This window comes from Eriocheir sinensis, chromosome 55, assembly GCF_024679095.1.
Source record: "Eriocheir sinensis breed Jianghai 21 chromosome 55, ASM2467909v1, whole genome shotgun sequence".
Taxonomy (NCBI): Eukaryota; Metazoa; Arthropoda; class Malacostraca; order Decapoda; family Varunidae; genus Eriocheir; species Eriocheir sinensis.
Window position 1 is genome coordinate 10067423 of NC_066563.1, and position 22453 is coordinate 10089875.

The following is a 22453-nucleotide window of genomic DNA, read 5'->3' on the forward strand; positions in this document are numbered from 1 at the left end:
CTTACCTTACCTTACCTTACCTTACCTTACCTTACCTTACCTTACCTTACCTTACCTTACCTTACCTTACCTTACCTTACCTTACCTTACCTTACCTTACCTTACCTTACCTTACCTTACCTTACCTTACCTCACCTTACCTTACCTTACCTTACCTTACCTTACCTTACCTTTAACTCTCTAAGCTTCACGTGGATGCCTTTTTATACTTTTTCTTCATACAAATTTACTTTCATCTGTTACCTTCATATGTATTTACCTTTTTACCTGTCTGTCCTTACCTGCAAATAACTATATAAACTATCTATTTATCTAACTATCTAACTATCTAACTATCTCTAACTCTGTAAAGCTTCACGTGAATGGCTTTTTATACATTTTTTTCTTATGGTTTTTTTTTACCTTCATTTCTTCCCTACCTATGTGTTTACCTTTTGTACCTGTCCTTAACTTACCTTACCTCCTTAACTCTTTCATGCTTCACGGGGATACTTTTTTATACATCTTTTTTGTTCTTCATATGTTTTTACTTTCATTTGTTGCCTCCCTATGTGTTTACCTTTTGTACCTGTCCTTAACTTACCTTACCTATCCTTACCTTACCTTTAACTCTTTCAAGCTTCACGGGGATCCTTTTTTATACATTTTTTTTTGTGTGTTCTTGATATGTTTTTACTTTCATTTGTTTCCTCCTTTTATTCAAACTCCCTTCCTCCTTCCTCCTTCCCTCTCCCTCTCTTCTTGATTCTGAACTCAATCTCCCTTCCTCCCTCCATCAAGTTGTTTCTCCCCTCTTTCCTTCATTCCTAACCCCGCTATTCTTACTCCCTCCTCCTTCTTCTTCCCCTCTCTCTTCCTTCTCTTCATTCTTACCCTCATTGTTACCTTCCTATATGTTTACCTTTTTTTCACCTGTCTCTCCTTACCTGAATGTTTTTTATCTCTTCAACTCTTTAAGATTCACTGGGATGCCTTTTTATACATCTTTTTTTGTGTGTTCTTCATTTATTTTTACTTTCATTCGTTACCTTTCTATGTGTTTACCTTTTTTACCTGCTTGTGTTCTTACCTGTATGTTTTTACCTCTAACTATTTAAAGCTTCACTGGGATGCATTTTTATACATATTTTCTCTTCTTCATGTTTTTATTACCTTCGTATGTTACCCTTTACCTTTTTTTACCTGTCTGTCCTTACCTGCATGTTTTTACCTTATAACCCTTTAAGCTTCACGGCCGGAACTTTTACCTCTTTTTTTTTTTTCTTCGTGCATTTCAATCTCAATGTTATAATCTTCAACGCCCTCTGTTCTGCGGGTACGACTCTTTACACTCACTCTTTTGCCCTTGTTTTTATTTTTATTTATTTTTTTCTTCCTCTCGTGTGTTGGTTCCTGCTGGAGGGGTCGGTTGGAAGCACAGGGCGGGCGGTCAGGGCAAACACCTTCACTATTGATATAACAAAACTCAAGGAACCACAACGCAATCCTGTCGCAGCATTCCTTACGATAATTGCACCTTTATGAATAGATTATAAAAGGTGTGCCGACCGCTGGAGGGAGAGAGAGAGGGGGGAGGTGAGGAAGGAGAGGGAGGTTAAAAGAAGAGGCGTAGAGTGTAGAAGAGAAAGAAGCAAGAAGGAAGGGAGGAGAGGGAGATTGGAAGAAAGAAGAGTAGAGTGTAGGAGAGGGAGAAGGAAGGGAGGAAAGGGAGATCAGAAGAAAAAAGGGTAGATTGTAGGAGGGGGAGAAGGAAGAAGGGAGGGAAAAGGAAGGGAGGAAAGGGAGATCAGAAAAAAAGAAGAGTAGAGTGCAGGAGGGAGAGAAGCAAGGAGAAAGGGAGAAGGAAGGGAGGAAGGGGAGATCAGAAAAAAAGAAGAGTAGAGTGTAGGAGGGAGAGAAGCAAGAAGAGAAGGTGAGAAACGAAGAGGAGTAAAAACTGAAGGAGAAACAAAGGGTACAAGAGAAGATAGAGGGCAAAAAAACGAGAGGGTAAGAATGAAGAGAAGGAAGGAAGAGGGGAAGAAGAAGGAGGAGGGAGTAAGCATAGCGGGGTTAGGAATGAAGGAGGGAGGGGAGAAACAACTCGATGGAAGTGAAAATGAGTTCAGAATCATGAAGAGAGGGAGAGAGAAGGAGGAAGGAAGAAGGGGAAAAACTGGAAGAATAGAGGAAAGGATGAAATTGGGTAAAAATGAAGGAGGCAGGAGGGGTCAAGAACGATGGAGGAAGGGAAGAAAAGAGGGAAGACAGCTGAAGTAAGAAAGAAAGGGAAATGAATGAAGAAGTGAAGGAAAGGAAGATAGAGGAAGGGGGAGGAGGAATAGTGTAATGGATAGGAAGCGAGGTTAAAAATGAAGGAGAGAAGTAGGGGTTAAGAACGATGAAAATAAAGGAGGAAAGACAGCTAAAGTAAGAGAGAAAGGGAGGTGAATGATGAAGAAGTGAAGGAAAGGGAGAGAAGAAAGAATGAAGAGGAAGATGGGTTAAAAATGAAGGAGATAAATAGGGGTTAAGAACGATGGAAATAAAGGAGGGAAGACAGCTAAAGTAAGAGAGAAAGAGAGAAGGAAAGAGAGGGAGGGAAGTAGACGTTCACATCGAAGGAAGGAAGGATGAATATCTGCACCAGGAGGGATCAGATCCTTGCGTGGCGAATCCGACCCTCCAAGGCACACCTGTAATAAAGAGGATCAGGTGTGAACTACGAGAGAAGGGGGGAATCCAGGAAACTCGAACACGAAGCCTCCTGGGAAGATTAAAAGGTTGTGCGGGGCTCGTCATCTCGGTGGTCCGCGCGAGGCAAACAAAGATCAGATTCGCTTTAAGATCCCCGCAGAGGAGGACCTAAAGACACCCTCGCCGGGGCCTCCACAGGGGACTCAAATCATCGGTGTTGGTGGTTTCACAAATGATAACTAGAGGACGTGGTTGCCCGCGAGAAATAAACTGGCCGCCATGGGTTCTGGGGGAGGCAGGGAGGGGAGTGAGGCAGGGCAGGGGAGGCAGGTTTGATTGCCACCCTCGCCACAGTGACACTCTGAACCCTGAGGCATCCGCAAGTGGCCAGCCCGACCTCCTGTTTCCTCCTACCTCCTCTCCCTCCTTCTCTTCCTCAAGTGGGGTTTTTATTTCCTTGCGTTTCTGGCCTTCAGGTTTTCGGCTTCGGTTCTGACTTGAGCCTCGTTTGAACCCTTCGCTCTCTTCTCTTGGCCACTACGAAGACACAGCGAACCTCAAACTCCTCTTAGATATACCCCGGAGTGAGACTGCATCCTGGGAAACACGTAGTCGTCGGTAGGGAAGCATGAACCAAGGAAAGCAATGGTATAGTCCAGCTTCCACGGGGCCGAACAGAGACATAAGACGCAGCCCGGAGATCGCTATGAGCCTCTAATCCACAATGACAGAGGCCGGGGCGGGATCCTTGTCATTACCTCTGATGGCCGGTCATTTAATTAAGTATAAGTTTTCCAGCGCCCCGGGACAGGATTCCGATGCTCAAATGTTATGATTAAGAGGTAAGAGTGGGCGGGACGGCGGGACTTGAACGCCCGGGATTTGTCTCCGTTTTTGTAACTCCTACGTGGGGATGGCAGCCGGCAGATGATGGGCTTGAGGAGTGTGGGGGGAAGAGGTAAGAAGAGGTGAGGAGAGGTGGTGGTAGGTGGAGGAGGAGGAGGATAAAGGGGGAAGGATGAGAGGTATAGAGGAGGTAGGAGTGCGGGAGGAGCAAAGAAGGGAGGAAGAAGGGACGGGAGGATGAGGAAGAAGAGGTGAGGAGAGGTAGTGGTAGGTGGAGGAGGAGGAGGAGGAAGAGTCGGAGTGAGGGAGGAGCGAAGGATGAGGATGAGGAAGAAGAGGTGAGGAGAGGTAGTGGTAGGTGGAGGAGGAGGAGGAGGAAGAGTCGGAGTGAGGGAGGAGCGAAGAAGGGAGGAAGAAGGGACGGGAGGATGAGGAAGAGGTGAGGAGAGGTAGTGGTAGGTGGAGGAGGAGGAGGAAGGGGCAGGGATGGGAAGAAGTGGTGGTATTTGGGAAAGAAGGGGCGAGGAAGGGAAAGGACAGGTGTAAGGGAGGAAGGAAATTGGAGGAAAAGGGTAAGAACTAAGGAAGTGTAGAGAGGAGGGAGGAGGAGGAGGGGAAGAGAAGAGGATAATGAAGGTAAGAAAGTGTTGAACGAAATGGACAGACAGACAGACAGACAGAGACAAAGTAAACAGGATGATAAGTGAAAAGGCAAAGAATAGAGAAGTAAAGAAAAAAGAAAGATAGGAAGACAAGAAATAAATAAATGAAGTATAAAATGGAAAAAAACAGAAAAAGTAGACGAATAAAAAAAAACAATAAAGGAAATTAAAAAATACAGCTACGTAAACAACAACAACAAAAAAGAACCGAATAACAGACAAAGGTAACACAAGGAGGTGAAAATAGAAAGGAGGTCAGAAAGCTTTAGTTGAGAAGAAAGAAAATAATACAAGGATGTTTAGGGGAAGTTAGACCAGCAGGGAAGAGAGGTATGGAGGAGGTGGAGAGAGTGATGGAAGGAGGAACCAGGTGAGTGGAAGAGGTGAGGGAACTTGAGTCAAAAGGTGGAATAAAAAAAAATATATAATAGGAGAGAGGTTTTGGATAAGCATTGCAAATTGGGAGGAAGAAAAGGAGAAGAGTAAGAGATGAGGAAGAATAGGTGGAGGAGGAGGAGGAGGAGGAGGAGGTGGAGGAGGAGGAGGAGGAGGAGGAGGAGATGTTGACATAATGAGGAAGATACGTAGAGACAAGTTCTTAATACATTCAGAGCGCGGGTTTGTAGTTAGTTAGATAGTTAGTTTCTCTCTCTCTCTCTCTCTCTCTCTCTCTCTCTCTCTCTCTCTCTCTCTCTCTCTCTCTCTTTTACCTTTTTCTTCTGCCATAGTCTCCTTTTTAATTGCAGAAAGGAATGCTATACAGATTACAGATTATTCACAGTCTTTTTAAGGGGAGAGAGAAGAGGAGGAGGAGGAGGAGGAGGAGGAGGAGGAGGAGGAACAGGAACATGGAAGCTAGAAGAGAGGCAGTAAGTTTTGCGTATTTACGGCCTGAGATCGTTCATACATACGCATTTTGGAGCGTAACTTACACGAGGAAGGAAAATCAGGACCAATAAAGAGAGAGCGAAGGATAATAAAAAAAAAAGTGCCTACAAGTTTGACCTACGAAAGACTAAAAAAAAAAAAAATGAAAGTGCGCACAAGTTTGACCTAAAAGACGCGGATGCACTTCAGTGACCCTTTGTATATTTTCCCTTTTTCTTTATTCTTTTGTCTTTTTGAAATTCTGCCACTCAAAAATTAATAAATACAACAGGGAAAAAAATCTGAATCTTTCTTATGAATATCTTAAAATAATAAGTTTATACCACGAACATGAAATAGTGTCTAATAGTAATAGTGTAGAAATAGGCAATAGTAATAGTAGTAATAGTCTAAAAATATTGAAGAGATAGATAGATATAAAAGATAAACAGAGAGAGAGAAAAAAATTAAGATATGAAGACAAGAAATAAATGAATGAAGTATAAAATGGAAAAACTAAAAAAAGTAGAGACGAATAAAAAGAAATAATAAAGGAAACAAAAAAATACAGCTACGTAAACAAAAAAAAAAAAACAGGACCGAATAACAGACAAAGGTAACACGAAGAGAGATAAAGCACAGGTGAGATAAGAATGACAGGTGAAGTACTGAAGAAACGGGGAAGAGGAAACGGGAAAAAAAAGTAATGAATTGCAAGAAGGAGGAAACGGAGAAAAAGAGTAGCAGGGTGAAGGGAGGGAGTAAAGTAAGAACGGAGTAACGCGGAGATTGAAGTAGATAGAAAAGGAAGAACAGGTTAGCATAATAAAGGAGGAAACACTACCTTCTACCTTTCATACATTCATACTTTTCATAATCATTCTTACATACTTTTCACTCTCTTCTCATCAGCTTTTCCGTATCTCAGTCACACAGAAAAAAACTTAATACATACACCGAATCACTTAACATTGATCTTCACCTCCAACTTACTCAACCCCGCCAAACGAAGACAGACAGTTCACCCCGCCATCAAGGAAACACACAACCCCCCCACCCCCTCTACCCCACACACACAGACACATACACATCCCCACAGAGACACACACGGACAGACAGACGGAGGAGGAAGGGTGGCCGGGGGGTATCCAATTGGGCGACCACGGGACAAAGGTAAACGGGTGGGATAAATCAAGACCCAGGGACCCAAGTAACGGCCGTAGATGAGAGGGTTCGGGAGACACTGGCGGGCCGGGTGTCATTTGGGAGAGCGTGGCGGCCGTTTGAGGGCTTGTAAACAAATCGGTTCCAACACCCTTTCCGACGGAGGATGATGGAGCTGAGATGAGAGGGGGTGATGGGAGGAGGGGGATGAAGGGAGAAGTTAGGTGGCGGGAGAGAGTGAGAGAGAGATGGACAGGTTGGACGGAGTGAGAGAGAGGCATGGTGAAGGAGAGAGAGAAGAGAGAGGCAATATGGAGGAGTACTATACGGTGAAGAATGAAAGAGAAAGAAGTGAAGATAAATGATAAGTAGATAACATGGGAAAAGAATGAGAGAATGAAGGAGAATGATATCAGGAAGAGAGGGAGGGTGTGTGAAGGGAGAGGGAGAGAGAGGCAGGATGTAGGGGTATGCAGAGAGAGAGAGAGAGAGAGAGAGAGAGAGAGAGAGAGAGAGAGAGAGAGAGAGAGAGAGAGAGAGAGAGAGAGAGAGAGAGAGAGAGAGAGAGAGAGAGAGAGAGAGAGAGAGAGAGAGAGAGAAAAAAGAAGGAGACCTGAAGATTAATATAGTAAAGAGATAACGTGATAAATAAGTGAGAAAGGAGTAAAGAAGATTAAGGAAAGGATGCAACAAGTGGGGGGAGTAAGGGATTCTGGGAAGGGATGTCAAGGAAGGAGGAATGAGGAATGAGGGAAGGGGTGAGGAGGTGAGAAGAGGTGAGAAGGTGAGAAGAGGGAGAAGTGGAGGGAGGGAGAGGGACTGGGAAGAGAGGAGACAGCAATGAAGGATTATGAAAGAAGGTGAAAGAAGTGTGTGTGTGTGTGTGTGTGTGTGTGTGTCGAGGGATGTTAAGGAAAGGGAGGAGGGAGGAAAGATGGGAGGATGGAGGAAGACTGCGCAGACTAAATGATGGATATATAGAGAAGACAAAATGAAGATGAAGAAAAAGAAAGAGAAAAAACAGATTAAGTGATAAAAAACGTTAAAAGACTAAATGAAGAAAGAAAAAGAACAAAAAAAGCAAAATTATATGATAGAGAATGTAGAAAGAGGGGCAAATGAAGAAGAAAGAAAAAGAAAGAAAGAGGAAAAATTAAAGAAAGTTGAGAATAAATGATGAATAAAGATTGGAGAAAAAGGAGAAATACAAAGGCCCAGAGAGGAGAGTTGATAGTATGTAAGAAAAATCGTAAAAGTATGTATGAATATAAGGTAAAAATACTCGTCATTAGTGAGTTAGTAAATATAAAGAATGTACGTGAAGCAAAAACTCTGTCTGTCCGTCCGTCCGTCCGTCTGCCTGTCTGTCTGTCTGTATGAAGATATGTAAAAGGAATGCGTGTAAGTAAGAAACCATGTACGTAACTCAAAAAGTGCATGTAGGTAAAACGAGAGGGTTGGTTTAAGGAGCGGGGCAGTGCACAGTGAATATCCGAAGTGTATGGGCGGTATGTTGCAGCAAGGTTACACTCAGTTACCTCCAATTGCGGCCCACACACTCCTTAAGGGCCTCTTCTGCTGTGCTTAAGGGGGGAGGGAGAAAGGGGAAGAGTAATAGAGATGGGGAGTGGGGGGGGGGGGGAGTTAAAACAGTCTGGTCTTGATCATAATCCAATTAGAGCTTGTGTTGTATCTTTTCATTTTGTTATTGTATTCCTTTCTTTCTGCTGCTTTTAGGGAAGGGCAAGGAAGGGGAGGAGAGGCAGGTGCGAGGGGGTCTAAAGAATGGCTCTCCTCTTGATCATAAGTCAACTAGAATTGGTGTTGTATGTCTTTTTTAGCATATTCTTGTCTTTCGACCATTTTCAGGGAAGGGGAAGGACGGGGAGGAAAGAGAAGAGGGAGAGGGTGAGGGGGGCTTTGAGAATGGTCTAGTCTTGATAATAAACCTCTTGAAACCGGTGCTGTATAACTTTTTTTTATTAACGAATTTCAGTGTTTGTACCATTTTTAAGGAAGAGGAAGGAGGGTAAGGGGGAAGAGAAAGGGGAGGGGCAGAAGAGGGAGAGGAAGGGGGAAGGAGAGAGAAAGAGAAGGAGAGGGGGAAGAGGGAGAGGAAGGGGGAATGAGAGAGAAAAAGAATGAGGAGTAGGAGTAAAGAGAGAGAAATAGCAGGAGGAGGAGGAGGAAGAGGTCAGGGATGGGGTGAGTAAGATAAGGAGGAGGTGGAGGAGGAAGAGGAAAGGGAAGGGGAGAGAAGGAGAGGGGAGGGTGAAGAGAAAGGAAAGAGAGAGAGAAGGAGGGGGGAATAGGGAGAGGAAGGTGAAGGAGAGAGAAAGAGAAGGAGGAGGAAGAGGAAAGGGGAAGGGGAGAGAAAGAGAAGGAGAGGGGGAAGAGGAGGAAAGAGAGAGAAAGAGAAGGAGAAGGGGAAGAGGAAGAGGAAAGGGAAGAGGTGAGAAAGAGAAGGAGGAGGAGGAGGGAGAGAAAGGAGAAGGGGGAAGGAGGAGAAAAAGAGAAATATGGGGAAAGGAAAAGGAAAGGGAGAAAGGGAAGAGGGCAAAGGGGCGTTAAGGACAGCACTAGACCTAATCATATGCCTATTACAGACACGGTGTGGTATCTTTTTTTTCTTTTTTTCTTATCTTGTTGAATCGCTGGTCAGATAAGGATCGTGTGAGGCAGATAAGCATCGAAGCCCCTCGTTTAGTGTCACTGGTAATTGTTTTCCCTTTTTTTTTTTTTTTTTTGTCTGCGTACAAGTGGCAAAAGTAGGCACCGATTCTTTTTTTTTTCGGATGTCTCAAATGCTGATTTTAACAATATAACTGGAAAATTTCATGGTTGTTGTTTGTTTTGTCGTTGTTTTAATTATCTAGCTATTGTTTTCTCTTTGTGTGTGTGTGTGTGTGTGTGTGTAGGACCAACAAGCATTTTTTTTTTTTTTTTTTTTTTTTTTTTTTTTTAGTAGCGGGCATATTTTTGTCTTGTGCCCTTGAGCTGCCACCTTCACTGTAAAATAAACAAACAAAAAAGAATAAACAGCGATTTTTTTTTTTTACAAGTCAATCTTAAAATATTGAGCCTCAGGAGAATACGATCGGGAAAATAATTGTGATCGTTGCTTTTGTTTTGTTTAATTTGTTATTGTTTGCATTAAGAATAGAAACTGAGGGATGGGTGGAAGCAGGACCGTTGTAGGAGGGTAGAGGTGGAGGGAGGAAAGAAAGGAGGAAGAGCTGATTTAAGTGAGAAATGGTTTGATGACTGGAATGTGACGGGAAGAATAACGGATGGAGGGAACGGAAACACTGAGCTGCAGCGGGAGGGAGAGACTGACAGGTGGAAGTGAAGGAGTGAAGGGAGTGAGTGAGAGGAGTAATTGAGGTATGTCGAAGGGAGAAACAGGAAGAAGAGAACTGCAGGAGGAGGAAAAGAGAGACAAGAGGAGGGTATCTGGACACCTCTCCTCACGAAATTGACCTCTCTTTTTTTGGTCACTCCTCTGTACTCTATTCAGGAGCAGTTAGTAGTGGGCTTTTTTTTTCATTATTGTTTTCTTTTTTTCACGCCCTTGATCTGTCCTTTTCTGTTAAAAAAAGGAAGATTAAAGAAGTACAGTGCAATAAGTGGAATAAGACAACACAGTAAACATTGTAGAAGATACTAAACATTACACAGCGACTTTTAAATATGAAAGAAGAAAAAGATAAGGCCTAAAACGCAACGAGGGAAGAAACTGACGAAGAAAAGCCTATAGAGGTTAAGGAAATGAGGGAAGTAAGAGAGTAAGTGTTCTAGAAGAGATACAACGGCTATTCGTCACAAGGGAAAAGGGAAAAGGAAGGAAGGAAGGAAGGGAGAGAGGGAGGGAAGAAGGGAGCCTGATGGTGAAAAATTTACAGGTGAAGGAAATGAATGAAGTAATGAAGTAAGCGTTGAAAGAGAGGTACAAAACATCACTCAACGCCCGTCGCAAGTGGAAAGGGACAGAGGGAGAGAGAGAAGGAGGAAATGAAGGAGGGAGTGAGGTAGTGTACATATCCGGAAGTTGAATAATTTAGGGAGGAAGGAAGCGAATGGAGCAAAAACAAACACACAAACGTCTTAGAAGGAATACAAAACATAACAAACCGGCCATTACTCACGAAGGGAAAAGGTGAAAACGAGAGAGGAGGAGGGAAGGAAGGAGGAAAATTTAGGAGGGGAAGGAAATGAGTGGAGCAAAAACAAACAAACCAACAAACAAACGTCTTAGAAGGAATACAAAACATAACAAACCGGCCATTACTCACGAAGGGAAAAGGGGAAAGCGAGAGAGGAGGAGGGAAGGAAGGAGGAAAATTTAGGGGGGGAAGGAAATGAGTGGAGCAAAAACAAACAAACCAACAAACAAACGTCTTAGAAGGAATACAAAACATAACAAACCGGCCATTACTCACGAAGGGAAAAGGGGAAAACGAGAGAGGAGGAGGGAAGGAAGGAGGAAAATTTAGGGGGGGAAGGAAATGAATGGAGCAAAAACAAACAAACCAACAAACAAACGTCTTAGAAGGAATACAAAACATCACAAGTCCGCCATTCGTCACGAGGGTAAATTGATAATAGAGGACCGAAGGGAGGGAGGGAGGGAGGGAGGGAGGGAGGGAGAGAGAGAGGGAGGGAAGTATAGCATAGCCTGAGAACGTCCCTTTGTTGACCCTCCCTCGCTGTAATGCCAAGAATCATCCACCATTGCTTATAGGGGAAAGACTACGTCCCAATTACACTCTGCGAAGGACGTCGTTGGCAGACAGATCTAATTATCCGTCTATTATACAACCGGTGATCGCATGTATAATCCAGACCATCGTATATCTATTTCTTATCTCCTCCCTGCCTCGGCGCGATTACCGACGACGCGGAGCTGATCTGCATAATGACATGACATTTCCGACGGCATATGTTTCGGGAGCTCAAATTGTACACACGGAGATCGCCAGGGAGAGGGAGACCCGCCCTTATGTTTAGCACTCTGGGGCGGCCTGGTGGGGGGGAGCGCCGGCAGGAATGGACGAGGGTGTGCGGGGGACGGCCGAGTGAATGGGGCAGTGTTAGGTCGGGGTGAAAAGTGCAGGTGAGGGCTGGCTGGGGTGCGAGGGTGTTCAGGGGAGTGTGGCCACCGGCTGAGACGAGGAGGGAGGGAGTGAGGGAGTAAGGAAGAGAGAGAGAGAGAGAGAGAGAGAGAGAGAGAGAGAGAGAGAGAGAGAGAGAGAGAGAGAGAGAGAGTCAGACAGACAGACAGACAGACAGACAGACAGACACACATTTAAACAGAGAGAACGAGAGACAGAGAGGAACAGACATACGGACAGAAACAGACGGACAAAAGCAGAGAGATAAAAAGATACAGCTATACAGACAAACAAAAATACAGACAAAAACAAAAACACAGACAGAGGACCAGGGAAAGACATAGAGAAAGAGACAGAGAGCAGGAAGAGGGACAGAAACAGAAACAAACAAACACATATACAGACAAACGGACAAACAAGAACAAACAGACAAGACCACACAGACACACACAGAGACACAGGCAAGAGGAAGACGAAGAAAGAAAGAGAGCGAGAACAAGAGACCGAGACCGAGAGCGAGAGCATCAGTTGCATAAAATCTACATCTTAACATGCCGCGCCGGAAGATCAAAGCAGGCCAGCATAATACAGCAGGGCGCTCATAAGGCTACGGAGGCGGGAAGAGAGTTATTAAACAAAGTATTCCTAACGCACCTGTCATCACCGCCTCCCCCTGCCATTAGCTGCTTCGCTCCTATGCCTTGAGGAACACCTGGGGACGGGGGAGGAGGAGGGGGGAGGATGTGCAGGGAAAGAGGGGAGGGCCTGGAAGGGGGAAGAGAGGGGGGTGGCATTTGTGTTGAGGATGTGCAGGGGAAGGGGGGGATGGGTTGGAGGGGAAAAGGTGAAAGGGAGGGAAAGGGGAAGGGACCTGTTTGTTTCCTCTCTTTCTTTCTTTCTTTCTTTCTTTCTTTCATTTCTTCTTTTTCTTTCTTTCATTCATTCATTCTTTCTTTCCTTCTTTCCTTTCCTTTCTTTCCTGTTTTCTCTCTCTCTCTCTCTCTCCTATGCACCTGTAATACTTAAATTGCTTGCACTTACCTCCTTTATCTGATCTTCTTTCCCCTCTCCCTCCTCCCCCCTTCCCCCCCCCTCTCTCCCTCTCTTCAGGTGTGTTTCGTGCAGGTATGTAATTTGAAGCAGGTGTGGAGGGAAGAATATTTGTGTGAGGGCGCCGGTGATACAACCTAATTATGTCCTCTTTTTCGCTGCCTCTCTCTCTCTCTCTCTCTCTCTCTCTCTCACTCGCACATTTATACGCAAATGGAGCCCGGGTAAGAGAGGTCCCTCCCCCCACCCACCCCCCTCAACACTAAAAACAACTTAACCACAATCATAGTGTTCGCCATTCACCACCCCGATGGCAGGCTATTGTTTTGGTCATCACCCTGTTACCACCACCACCACCACTACTGCGCCTCCTTCAAAATCCACCACCATTACCAATTCCACCGTCATAACCAGTATCACCACCACCAGCATCACCAGTATCATCACCATTTTCACCAGCATCACCAGTATTATCTCAGTCATCTCCTCTACCAGTATCACCACCACCAGCATCACCAGTATCATCATCACCACCTTCACCAACATCTCCAATATAACCTCCACCATCTCCTCTACCAATATCACCACCAGTATCACCAAGATCACCACCATTGCAGACATACACATCACCAGGCAATAAAAACCACCGAGACAACTTTAACCTCCACTACCAATCTTATCACCACCACCACCACACCACCAATACCATCATCACCACCAACAAAACTACAGGAGCTAAATTTGATTCCCCTTCACTATTTCCTTCACTTCACTTTAACTCGTTTTTGCGGACTTTTTTTTCCCCCTTTTCTTCGGCCCTTGGTGAGCCCGGCGCGGCATCAGGGGCCCGATCAATCCACAGTGGCCTTTCAGCTTCCTTATTCCGCCTTGCCACTGTGCTATCGCTCCGTATCGCGGCGCCGGTGTGCAGGGCAGCCGTCAGCAGCGGGGGGACTTAAATCAGGCCTTTATTATGGCATCAATGTCTGGGCGTCGCCTCTTTGCCTTATACACCGACTCTGCGCAACTCCTTCCTGCATTAATGAGCGCTCACCTGCCTTGCGCCATTACCTGATGCTCTCCTGGACTTTATTTTTTTGTACTCGTTATCTCCTTTCTTGTTCTCTTGTATTATTGACTTTTCTCTTTTTATTTTTTTGCCATCCTCATCCTCTCTGTTTTTCTTCCTTTTGTGATACTTTTTTTGGGCTATTATCTTCTTTTTCGTCTTTCTGTTGTAATGTCGCCTTTTTTTTTTTCTTCTATTTGCTATCCTCCTTTTTATTGTACTCTTGTTGTATTTTGTTAGAGTGTGCGTGTTGTTTATTTACTTTTCCTCTTTATCTCTCTTTAATTTGCTATTTAGGACAAGAGAGAGGGAGGAAAGGATAACGTGAAAGTCTATCTGTTTGTCTCCGTTTTACTGTCTTCTTCTGTGTCCTGTTGAATTACGTGTGTATGTGTGTGTGTGTGTGTGTGTGTGTGTGTGTGTGTGTGTGTGTGTGTGTGTTTTTGTTGTTATTTGTTTTCTCCTCTTCTCGTCCGTTTGCTTTTTATGACAAGAGAGAGATAAGGGTAATGTGAGTCTGCATACTTGTTTCTTTTTGCTCGCGGAAGATTACCCACATGCTGCCCAGACCTCGAATCAACCTTAACTTCAGCGACTTCGGCCAAGAGGAGCACCGGGGGACAGCATGGGCCAAGAAAAGTCATACATCACGGCAGCCACTATAAATATAAATTCACCTGCGCCACGAACAAGCTGGGGCCGTCCAAGAGACCCATCAAGAATCAGCATCTAAAAAAATATACCTCCTCTTCCTTATGTTGTATTACGGGGTAGTGAGTCTTTTTTTTTTTCCTCTGTCTGGAGAATGGAAAGGACAGTGTGAAAGCCTATTTATCTGAGCGTCTGTGAGCTGTGTTTTGCCGGGCGAGTGTTGTGTTTATTTGTTTTTTTTCTGACTTTTTAGAGAGTGGGAAAGACAACGTGAAAGTCTATTTATCTGAGCGTCTATGAGTTGTATTTTGCCGGGCGTGTTTTTTTTTTTTTTTTTTTTTTTTACAACAAAGGAGACAGCTCAAGGGCACACAAAAAAAGGAAACAATAATAATAAAAAACCCGCTACTCGCTTTTTTTTCCGCCTTCTTTGAGAGTGGGAAGGGCAACGCGAAAATCTATTTATCTGGGCGTCTGTGAGTTGTGATTTGGCGGCGAGTGTTGTGGTTATTTGTTTTTTTTACGCCTTTTCAGAGAGTGGAAAGGACAACGAGAAAGTCTATTTATCTGGGCGTCTGTGAGTTGTGTTTTGCCGGGCGAATGTTGTGGTCATTTGTCTCTTTTTTTTTCCACCTCCTCAGAGTGGGAAGGACAACGTGAGAGTCTATTTATCTGGGCGTCTGTGAGTTGTGTTTTGCCGGCGAGTGTTGTGGTTATTTGTTTTTTTTACGCCTTTTCAGAGAGTGGGAAGGACAACGTGAGAGTCTATTTATCTGGGCGTCTGAGTTGTGCTTTGCCGGCGAGTGTTGTGGTTATTTGTTTTTGTACGCCTTTTCGGAGAGTGGGAAGGACAACGTGAGAGTCTATTTATCTGGGCGTCTGAGTTGTGCTTTGCCGGCGAGTGTTGTGGTTATTTGTTTTTGTACGCCTTTTCAGAGAGTGGAAAGGACAACGAGAAAGTCTATTTATCTGGGCGTCTGAGTTGTGTTTTGCCGGGCGAATGTTGCGGTCATTTTTTGTTTTGTTTTTCCGCCTTGTCAGAGAGTGGGAAGGACAACGTGAGAGTTTATTTATCTGGGCGTCTGTGAGTTGTGTTTTGCCGGGCGAGTGTTGTGGTCATTTGTTTCTTTTTTTTCCGCCTTGTCAGAGAGTGGAAAGGACAACGAGAAAGTCTATTTATCTGGGCGTCTGTGAGTTGTGTTTTGCCGGGCGAGTGTTGTGGTCTGGGCTGCGTGATTCCCGGGTTGGCGCGGCGACATGTTCCCATTTGCCGGTCCATAAACAAGGGCGCCTCTCCCCTCTATCACCCGCGGCCTGCAGACTTGATGACGACAAATGGTACACAAAAGGCACACTATCCCCCAAACCTCATTAAGGCCCGGGCGTCAATTAGTATTTATGAAGCACTCCACCTTGTCCTAATCCTCCACTTTCTCCTCCTTTTCCTCCTTCTCCTCTTGACCATTTCCGGAGTAATCATAGGACTCCACCGTGATTACTTGCAGGTGTCATTTCGTTCAGGTGTGTATTAACTAGGCGACACTTACACACATATATCCCGCAGGTGTTCCATGTTCCACCTCGACACCTCATCCTTGAATACCTGTGTGTCGCCAGGTGAGTATTAGGCGCCCAGGTAACGAGGCAGGTGATCAGCAGGGGGCGGGTGGGAGACGAAGGGGGGGGGGGGGGTCCAAGAGGTAGGTGGGTGTAAGAGAGAAGTGGGCGTAAATTGGACAGGTTTAAAGATAGGTGTAACACAGGTGCCATGTTGTGTATCTTGTGTTTGGGGGTGTTTTGTGTGTATGTGTGTGTGTGTGTGTGTGTGTGTGTGTGTGTGTGTGTGAGTGAGCTTTTTGGTGTGTATGTATTTCCCTCCAACTATTAAATGCAAAATAAATGAAAAAGATGATTATAATAAAACAACATACGGCGGGTGGGTAATATGTAAATCACACACACACACACACACACACACACACACATTATGGTGATTTCGTGAAACCCAGTATTTTTTTATCAATAACACGAAATCGTCCCTTGAGTTAGTAATAATTTCTTCAGGGCCTCAGCAAACTAGTCAATCACAGTGTGAGAACTCTGTGAGACTCTCTGGCTCTTTAACAGATGGTCGCGACACGGGAATTCTTGAGAGTTGCAGAAAAAGTGTCTAGGAAACAGTTCAAAGGCCAAAAAAAAAAAAAGGAAACTAATGAAAAAAAGGTGCATCAGTTATAACAAAAATCATACAAAGTCCATTCATTGCACTCCAAAAATAAAATAAAATAAATTAAAATCTAGTTCTTATTAGATCTCTTGACTCATGATACTTACGGGAAATGTTACGATAATCTTCCTCCAACAGTATCATTAATTTTGTATTATCTGAATAAATAACCATAACAATAAAACAATAAACAGCCAAAATATTAACCTTTGCTGTAATCGTACTCGCCCTGAAAAGAAAACAATCTGTCTCAGTTTAGATGAAAAAAGTTTTGGGGTCATTGTTGTACGTGATGGAATCTACACTAAATTAATAAAAGTGTAACACAAACATTTGAACCAACCTTTCTGAACCTTTCCAGTCAGCAAAGGCTAAGCTGGAACACGTGCCGCGACATTCACGTCTCGGGCCAGCGTCGTGTGATGGATGATGGATGATGGAACGCGAAGTAATTATCAGGACATTTAAGAAAGAAGTCACATGTATGATTCTTTTTCTCGTTTCATTCCTGTCCAACGCATTAATTATAAAACCCTACTTTCTTTTTAGGAGCAGTTCTTAGCGTTTTATTTTCTTCCTTGAGCTGCTTCCTTTACTGTAGAAAATAATAAAAAAAACTTAGCGAATGTGAGGCAAAACTTGTGTGATGGATGTGAATGTGTCTGATCCCACGTATGAACTCTTTGGGCCGTATAACTAAACATTTCGTCGCCCAAGTTCACACATTTGACAAGGCTTTCGTAGGAGTTTAGGACATTTCTAGGGGTAGTTTTATGACCCTGGTGGTAGTTTCATCCTTCTTCTGAACCGTGAACTTAAAGAAAAGCTCACTGGAACCCGATTGATGACCTCTTTGACCTTCAGAAATAGTTCATGTGAGAAGCAAAAATGTCTTATAATATCGATCTAGTCTCTGCTTTCTCCAATTTCACCCTCTTCATCTCACCATCATAGCTTTTCCTATTCACCTCACCTCCGTCTCTCATTCCTCCCTCAGCTAGCTCCTCCTCCTCCTCCTCCTCCTCCTCCTCTTCCTCCGCCGCCATGACTCGAAACAATCAAATCCAGCACACATTCGACTCAGCTTCCCGCGCCCTGACTTTTCCAACTCCATAAATGCGTAAAACTCACTCAGTCGCTTAGCCTCGAGTGTCGGGTAAAAGTTATGCGGTAGAAGCCATAACGTAAAGCAATCAGGTCTTCGCACATAACGAATTCAGGACGCCCCTTGATCGCCTGTTTCTCTCTTTCACTGGTGTTGGTAACGATGCCACCTCTTCTACAGGTATTGGCAACGATGATCGGCTACGTGTGAGTTTGTTTTTTTGTTTGTTGTGTGAAGTCTCAGAATATTGCCGGTTATTTTGTTTATATTTTTCTTCTCTTGTCTTTCGTTATTGAGTGTTTTCCTCCATCCACGAATATTCTCTCTCACTCTTTCAAGCTTTCTAATATATTTCTTCTTCCCTCCCTCTCCTCTTCTTCCTTTCCTCACCTATGTCGCACCTGTCTCCATATTCTCCTTTTTTTTTCTTTGTTTACCTTTTATCTCTCCTCCATTCTTCTCTTTCTTCTCTATCACTTCATATCCTTCATTCTTCTCTTATTCTTTCAAATCTCCATCGCTCATCATCACTTCTTTTCCCTCTTCTCTCACCTCCGTCTCTTTCCCTTCTCTCAACTAGCTCCTCCTCCTTCTCTTCCTCGCTAATTCCCTCACCTACTCCTCCGTCACTTCATTTCCTTCATTCTTCTCTTATTCTTTCAAATTTCCATCGTACATCATCACTTCCTCTCCTCTCACCTCCTTCTCTTTCCCTTCTCTCAACTAGCTCCTCCTCCTCCTCTTCCTCACTAATTCCCTCATTTCCTCCTCCGTCACTTCACTTCCTTCATTCTTCTCTTATTCTTTCAAATCTCCATCGCTCATCATCACTTATTTTTCCTCGTCTCTCACCTCCGTCCCTTTCCCTTCTCTCAACTAGCTCCTCCTCCTTCTCTTCCTCGCTAACTCCCTCACCTCCTCCTCCGTCACTTCATTTCCTTCATTCTTCTCTTATTCTTTCAAATCTCCATCGCTCATCATCACTTATTTTTCCTCGTCTCTCACCTCCGTCCCTTTCCCTTCTCTCAACTAGCTCCTCCTCCTTCTCTTCCTCATTAATTCCCTCACCTAGCTCCTCCTCCGTCTCTCTCTCTCTCCCTCCCTCACTTCCCTGTCTCCCTCTCGCCGCCCTGACCCCCCCCCCTCCTCCTGTCCGCCCTGCCCTGAGTTGGTAACACTGCTCCTCTGAAATGACACGTCCTGCATCGTTGGTACACGACTCCCAGTGTTTTACCGCCATAATTACGATGCTATCAGACCCCTTGTGCCTTTTTCTGCGTCTCTCACCACCTCTCTCTCCCTCTGCCTCCTTCTGTCTCTGTCTGTGTCTCTGTTTCTCCCTTCCGTCCATCCTTCAACCTCTCCCTCTTCTCCCTTTTTTTATCTCTAACTTCTTTCTGCCTTTTTCTCCTTTTTTTTGTTTTTCGTATGATTCTTTTCAGTTTGTCTTTTTGTTTATTTCTTCTCATCCTATCGCCCTCTTCCTCCTCCTCCGTCCTCTGTCATTCCCTCCTCAATTCCTCTACACTTATTTTTTTTCTTTTGCTAATTCTCATTCTTTCTTCTCTTCTTCCTCCTCCTCCCCTCCTCCTCCTCCTCCTCCTCCTCTTCTCTGTACCCCTCCCTCTGTTCTTTTTATTTTTGTTTCTTCCTCGTCTTTCTTACGCTCTTTATACCCATTTTCTTTTAATCTCTCCGCTTATCAAAGAAAACGGGGAGCGTCTTTGTGACAGTGGATTACGTTTTCTTTAAGTCCTAACACTCGTTTTTTTGTGACTGGTATATCGGTGTGTTTTTGTTCTCTCTCTCTCTCTCTCTCTCTCTCTCTCTCATAAACCTCTATCATTCTTTATCTTACTCCCTTTTACATCTGTTTTGTTCATAGCTTCCCCTCCTCCTCCTCCTCCTCCTCCTCCTCCTGACCATCTCCCTCCCCCTCCTCCCCTCCCAAAGCTTTCATAGGAGATAACTAGTGATTTGTATCATTGCTCAGTGTTGCCAGCTGCTGAGGGAGAGTTCAATCCCCGGCCGCCAGAAGGGTGCAGACAGGAGGCCACTTGGGGTCTTTAGCGGGGGGGGAAACTGATCACTCTCTGCGCTTCTCCTTCTGTCTGTCTGTCTTTGTGGATGGGGCTTGTTGTTTTATCTTTGTTGTTTTCTTTGTTGGGAGCTTGTAGGCGTAGCGTTTTGTGGCCTGGGAGGGAAGGGAAAGGAAGGGGAGTGGAAGGTAAGGGAGGGATACGGAATGGAAGGGAAGGGAAAGGAAGGGAAGGGAAGGATATGGAATGGAAGGGAAGGGAAGGAAAGGGCGGAAAACACTAACCATATGTTCACAAAAGAGAGGAAAGGGGTGATTGTTAGCGATTCATGATTTTTTTTTTTTTTTTGTGTGTGTGTGTTTGTAGATATTGTTCGCCTTGTCTTTATTCTTGTTTCGTGTTCTTTTTGTTTTATATTGTTTTTTTTGTTCTGTTTTTTTGTTGTTTATATCTGTTTTGTTTTGTTCTATGTTTGTGTTCTTGTTTCTGCTCTTCTCTTTCGTCTTTCTCTTTTTTCGTAGTAGTAATAATATTTTTTGTTTTGTTTTTCTGTTGTTATTGCTATTATTATTATCATTATTATCATCATTATTATTACTGCAATCATCCTCTTAGTTGGTGTTTTTGTTTCTCCTCTTTTTCGTCTTTCTTTTTTCGTATTATTTTCCGCAGTTGTAATATTTTGTTGTTTTCTGTTATTATTTTTATTATCATTATTATTATTACCACAATTACCCTCATCCTCTATCCACACTTCACGGTAATTTAGTTCTATTTTTGCGCGTCCGTTTTGGCGTCGCCCAGCAAACGATGGAACAAGAAAATCAAAATTATTCCCGACTTCATCATTCGTCATCACATCTCGCAACAAAACACCTCCATCCACTTCCCTTCCACCACACTCCATGGCGCCCACACACACACACACACACCAGCACCTCCATTAACACCTACGCACCTTCACCTTCCCCTCCCCTCAAGCCCCACCTCCCACCTCCACCACCTGCCTCCCCCACGCCATCTACAGGAGACGAGGCGAAGCTACCTATCCTTTGACCCTCCAGCGGGGACCCCCATGAAGCAAGTGGGGGAGAGAGAGAGAGAGAGAGAGAGAGAGAGAGAGAGAGAGAGAGAGAGAGAGAGAGAGACTAGACACAGACACGCAGAGACAGACAAACGTGGAGGGAAGGATCAGGGTTGGTGGGTCATATTCCTTAACATCTCGGCTCCCACGCACACCTATTTGACAAGGCTTTCGTAGCAGTTCGGGGCATTTCCAGGGATAGTTTAATATTCCTGGTGGTAGTATGACCATTCCTCTGTACCATGAACCTATAAAAACCCTCATTAAAACACGACTGATCTCCTTTTCGGCCTTTGGAAGCTGATGTCGGAGGTGGAGGCGTCTGACAATACCTGAGAGCCTCGCCGTGCGGTCAAGACTGCGGTTCGCGTGTCCCAGCCTCTCCTACAAGAGCAAATTTGGTAAACCTCAATTTCCAGGCACAATCAAGATGGCAAGTGTCAATGCGCGGGGAGTGGCGTGCAAGTGGCCAGGATAGACGGCTTCGGGGCGCTGACAGGTACGGATTTCCCATGTTCAGAGGCTTTAAAACGACCCTAAGCTGCCCTCGCCTCTCCAGTCTAACCTCTGCAACACTGTCGACACCTCGGGGCAAGAACATCTCTTCCCACAATTACAGTTATTTTGTCCAGTGATTTTCTTTTGGTGTCATTTGATAATTCGGAGGCTGGGACGCAGACAGTGCCAAGCCTCACCTGCCCACTCGGCCGCCCTGTCCTCCCTCACACACGGCCACCTCGACCCTACCAGCATCCCCTTCGCGTATCCATCGATCTTCACCATTGGATAATTGGCCATGGATAAGCAGCATTAAGTGGTTCCCTCATGTGATGGGCCGAGCTCTGGGCGGGGTAGTTCATCTGGAGCCGGAGAAACGAGCAATCCGGCGGTAATTAGTGGCAATAGCATTCAGAGGGCGAGGAGCTGGTGTTTAGAGAAGGGAAGAGGCCGCTGCCGAAGGGGGCGAGAGAGAAGGAGAATGGGAAGCGAAAGTGAAGGGAGGACGGAGATAAGAGTGAGGGAGAACTAGACAAAAACATTGGTGGAGTTAGAGAGAAAGAAAACTAATAGTGAAGAACAGTGGTACATGAAGGGGGGAGACGAGGTAGAGGGAGAGGCGATGGCTGAGTGGTCGGCGTGTGGGCGTGGTGAACCCGAGGACCCAAGTTCGAGTCCCACCGATGCACGTTGACTAGAGAATAACAAATAGTGAACAACGGTGATACATGAGGATTCAGTGACCAAAGAAAATATAGATGAAGGAAGAACAGGAAAAGAGAACGGTTTAGCTAATAGGAGAATAGTTATTAAAGAAAGGTGGAAGGAGAGCCAAGAGGAGAGAAAAAAATGGATAACGGAAGAGTGAGAGAAGAGGAAAAATATGTAAAAAAGCGAAAGAAAGACAGAAAATAGGAGAGTAAAAAGAAAAATAGCAACGCAAAGGAACAAAAGTGAAAGGACAGAAGGGTCAAAAGAGGAAGACGGAAAAAAAGAGAAAACAAAACAAAATAAGAATAGAAATGAGCAAACAGAAAACAAGATTGGAAGAAGAGTAAGAAAAAGAAGAATGGAACAGGAACGGATAAAAAAATGGGAAATAAGAAAACGAGGGGAAAAAGACAAAACAAGAATAGAAATGAGGAAACAGAAGAGTGGAGGAAGAGCAAGATAAAGAAGGATGGAACAGGAACGGATAAAAAAGAAGGGAAATAAGAAAACGAGGGAAAAATACGAAACAAGGATGAAGATGAGCGAACAGAAAAGTGAAGGAAGAGCAAGAAAAAGAAGGATGAACAGGATGAAAAAGAAGGGAAAAAAGAAAACGAGAGGAAAATACAAAACAAGAATGAAGATGAGCGAACAGAAAAGTGAAGGAAGAGCAAGAAAAAGAAGGACGGAACA